Below are 5071 nucleotides of genomic sequence, written 5' to 3'. Positions count from 1 at the left end.
GCTGCCGTGGGGCGATAAAGTTCGATCACGAGTTGTGGAAGGGAACAGAACACGGCGTGGCTACTTTATGCCGTTCGATTATGTAGTTATAACAGCTCGCGTGCAATGGGTTTCACGATGGTGGAGATAACGTGCGTCCGCGCGATGGTCAGGATCGTGGCTAATCGAAAATTAATTTACCCCAAATTTGTAAAACATTGTACAAATTAGCCCTACCATTCCGTGCGGTGCTGGTTGTCGGATTTGACGAGTCATTTCTATCCATTAATATGGAGCTTATAATGAATTCAATATTTAATACAAATCATAGTTGAAAACTTGAATAATATAGTACTTCCACCGACAACGTTGCATCTGCGAAGCAAACAAAGTCCATTTGCAAAGCTCTCTGCTCTTCTTTATGTAAGCTCTGCTCCCTTGCACATACCTTTCTAATTGAAGAATAAATACCTGGTTCGCGGGAAAAGCTTTCAAACTTCCTTAATCCTTTAAAATTTGTTCAACAAATAACTACTCCGTTCCATTGTTTTTTTTATAAAACCCTTGAATGCAAAACAAAATGGATACACGTAAAGTACAAAGAGGCGGAGAGCGTGTAATATGTATATCACGAAAAATAGAGAAAATGAAAGAAAGACTTTCTAGCGAGAGAATAAGAGAGAGAGAGAGAAAAGTCCCAACCAGAAACATCGTGAAGGAACGAGAGCAAGATAGTTATTTGGCATACTGCGATCGAAACACATCGAAAGGATTTACGCCTTGATTTTTTTCCTCGAACATTTTCAGATAGCTCGCACCGAACGAACGAGAACGTTGCCAGGTGGCAGGACAGTGGATAGTTTCGTTCATATTTTATCAAAGTTTGATTGTAAACCGACGGTGGCTTAGAAAGAATTATGCTTTTAGCGTCCACCACCAGCTGGTGGTGGGCGGCTTAAGGCGCACCGATTGGGTGTGAAAACGAACGCAAATAAGAGCTCGCTCGTTGGCCCGGCGGTTCCCAGTTACCATTACTTATTCGATTTACTCTGTTAGCAGCAAATTATGTCTATCGTGTCTCAATCATGTTTATGGCAGAAAGGGACAAGCTTAATTTAATCCCGCACGGAGTCTCGGGCACGCACACGGCGATGGGGCGTAATTTGTTTCGCTGGTTCCGCCCTACTTCGCCAGCCAGCATTCTCGCGACCTCGCACGCGAAACGTGGCACAGCATAATCGCATAATCTTATTCCTAATAACATTCGCTCTTGAACGAATCAATCTGCGGCCAACGATAGGACCAATTGCGCGCGCGCGCGCGAGCTCGTGCGTTGGCGGCGCCGCTGGCCCAGGAGGGAAAACTAACTTTCGTAATCGTAATTATTTCTTTGATTGTTTCTCGAGCGCTTTCACCGTCGTTAGCATCGTTGTCCGACGGGTCACGCGTCACCACGGTTTCCGTGGCCGACGGAGAGATCGAGCGGAATGCGTAAATTATGCGACAGATTGGTTTTCCCGAGCCAGAACTTTCCATTCCAGCCAACTCCTCAGGCGAACTAGGAGTGGGCGGACGGAACACCGGCTCTGGGTAAAATGCATAATCTCGAGCAGCTTATAATTGCGAAATTTACTGCGAACAGATTTTATGTATGTTTTTTTTGTGTTTTGTGTTTGTGCCGGAGGCATTAGTATCATTCATCTACGAGGCTTGAGTTTGGCAGCATTCTGCCATCCGACAAGGGTACATATTCTTGTACACCAGCAAATTTGATAGAGCAATAATTCCCGCACCGGTGTTTTTCGTAATCGCAGCTTGATATCGAAAGAATGGTTGCCTAGCTGGCTTATTTGATAATTCAAGACAAGCAATGAACCCTGTGTCCACCGCTGGCGGGCAGCCTTTGCTGGCGGTAATTTATTTCACCTATTCCAAAGTCCTTGAAGCTGGCTTCCCTGAGAGCGTTGGCAAAATCCATGCCTGCACAAGGATATCGTTTATCATCATCTACGCCTGAAGTATAGATTCTCGAAGCCAGAGCCACCAGATTACCGACTCTCTGTTCGAGCATACGTTACGCCCGAACATCCTGGCGCTCATATCGAGTTAGCTAGCACCTGAAAGCTGTCTCTGCGAGAAAACTGTGGTGCGAGCGGTGGTCTGATGAATAACCATAATGTTTCCAGGTACGGTTTATGCTGGCGGTGTGCACTTCTTCCTCTGCTACCGAAGGTAAACAAGCTCGGAAAACAGAAACTTAAGACCCGACATCAAAGGCAAAGCGTCGGAGACGGAAGCCGATCAATGTTGGGCGCCGGTTGGAAAATGCCAGGATGGATTGCGGTTGCCAAAGCAAACGGGATTAGTGGGTTACCTTCTAACGTTGCGTTGACTCTACGGTTTAATGGGCACACGTCGAATTCATTGCGCTAAACTTAAGCGAACGGGTTTAATTGCACGCTACCAGTCCGGATGTTGGGGATGCATAATCACCGCACGATTTGTCGGTTGGTGCGGAAGTCAATGAGCTCCATTAATATTATCGCAATTGATTTTTCTGTCACTTTCTGCACGCAAGTATCTGCGAATGACTGACATCGGTTGTAAATTATTATTACCTATCCCCACCCGGACTGATGTTTGCTAGCCTCGGGACTAATAATATGGGCTGCAAGCTAACGAAGGAAATGTTGTAGCCCGAAACGATGTGGTCATATTGCTCACACACACAGCCAAGCACACAGCACGGATGCGTTTCATAGATCGAGTCAATCGAGAAGCTCAAATTAATTGCGATAGTAAAGGCCATAAAATTGCAATAAAAACTGAAGGCATCGTGGAGATAGAAACAAAATTATCTTGTTGCCACTGCCATTCGATAGCCCGAGCTGGCGCCGTTTGGGATGCATGTTTTCCGGTGCCCATGGGAAATGTCGGGCTCCATGCACGATGTTTTCCGTCCTAAAACTTGCTAGCGTTCCGCTGCAGAAAGGGACAGGTAACGGATCGTTCAATTCGGTTTCGTTTGGTGCGGTATGATGTGTACCAATCTGGCAGTAAACCGGATATGGCTAACTGCATTTTGTAACGGCAGCACATTTATCTTGATTGCTGTCGGAAAATGAGGCCATCTGTCAATGTTGCATTGTGTGCTTGTGCTCTTGGAGTTATCCTTATTTCATGCACTGCTCGGCACACGGCACCGGCAAATTTATCTTGGTACATTTGTGGGTGGAGCATGTCGTTAAAACCCGTATTGTGGCCAACATAATTGAACTTCCGCAAAAAAAAAACACTCCGTAGGTGCGCACATGTCGTTCTTGCGTCTTGTTGGTTTGTTAAACAAACACGCTACGGCACGGTGAGAGTGAAATAATATCCAACCCGCATTGGTGGTTCCATTCTAAGGACAATATTTAACGTAAGTTCCCCCAAATAAGCCCAATACCGTCGTTAAACGCGTGCGTTGGCTTGGAGAAAGTGTTGTTTACTTGCACGAATGTAGGAAAATGGGCAGCTCGAAAAACAAAAGCAAACAGTAAACAACAAGCTCCAATCGACAACTATTCGTTCCGTTCCCATCTGGTTCTTCTTTGCGAGCAAGCGACATAACTGTTGACATTGCGTATGCTGGGCGAATCCATTCGTTTATACGCTTATAGGATTATCGAGCACGCCGTGCTTTTCACGTGAGATGAAAATGGTACTACTGGCTGCTTTGAGCGAGTGGAGTAGCAAACAAAATGTTGTTATTAAATATTTGTCGAAACAATAGTAAAAAGAAAGAATTTAAAGCTTTGATGCGGCGCCTCCATTGTCAAAAATTCTTTTGTGTTACGCAATGCAACGCGCACTCAGCAAGGATGAAATGGAGTGCAAATACCGAAAGTTTGTTGGGTTGATTCTCCATTTTTGAACAATGCTTAATTTCTCTTTGTGAAAAACCTTCCCGATAGTTGAAGCATGTTGAACAACTGGGCGCCTCCATTGTGTCTTCTCATCTCACGCTGTTAAACCAGGCGTCTCCATCGTATGTTGCTTTCGTACTAGTTCTTTTTCGTAAACTCACGAAATGTAATGAAACGGTTTCAGTATGAATTGGAACATAATTTTAAGCATAAATTGAATAATAATAATATTTTTATAGCCATAAAATAAGGACGTAGATAAAGAGGGAAGCAAACAGAAATTGTACATTTCACTTCAGTTCGGTACAGTTGGGAAAATTATTTGCTTTTGTCTGCTCTTCACACACACCTGTGTCTCTTGCGCTATGTACGTGCGCCAGTAAACAATCTCGGGCGTCCTCTAGCACGTATGCAAACGGTCTGTCGTATTTGTCTGCCCGTGAAGGACGCAGCATGTGCAAATATCTGCCTTTCATGGAATCAGCCGTTTCAACGGAAGCATGCTCGTGCATTCGGTCGGTGCTAGATGCGTACCTTTAGATTCGAAAGGATGTTTACAGAACGACGAAGGAGCGTAGGAAGGAGACATACATTTATTCAATCCCTACACAAAATATATCAAATTTGAAATAACGCCCCTGAGTGTGGTGAATGCAATGTGCAGACGCGACATATTGCCAGGTTGCACATCACACGATGCGTGTCACAATCAACGAAGTGAAAATCGTATATTTTAAATCCCATCCACCAAGTGTCATGTGTGTGTTCATCAAAGCAACCATGCGTACATTAATCCCCCACACGTACAGAGAGGTGACATTGGGAACGTTGTAGTTGCATTCAGCCACGGATACTGCTGACGTAGCCATGGCCAACGTGGATTGGACTCTGACGCTGGTTGAATGTTTATTGCAATTACTGTGGGGACAGGTTCAATTGTCTCTTGCTGACCAACACTCACACTACCTTTTTTGCACTTTCATTACAGATACGCATCATGTGAAGGGTTGCTTCCGTACGAATGATTCAGTGCATCCCAGTGCTCTGACCTACCATCCAGAGGGTAAAATATCAACCCACCTCCCAAGTGAGCGCTACCGGGGTTCCAAGTAGCCAAGTCAAACGCCAAACAGCTCAAAGAGTTTAGCAGCATCGCCGCAACGCCGGAACTGAAGCCCTTCAAG

The sequence above is a fragment of the Anopheles nili genome, chromosome 3 (assembly GCF_943737925.1).
Source record: "Anopheles nili chromosome 3, idAnoNiliSN_F5_01, whole genome shotgun sequence".
Classification (NCBI taxonomy): domain Eukaryota; kingdom Metazoa; phylum Arthropoda; class Insecta; order Diptera; family Culicidae; genus Anopheles; species Anopheles nili.
Note: the sequence above shows the minus strand (reverse complement) of the source record.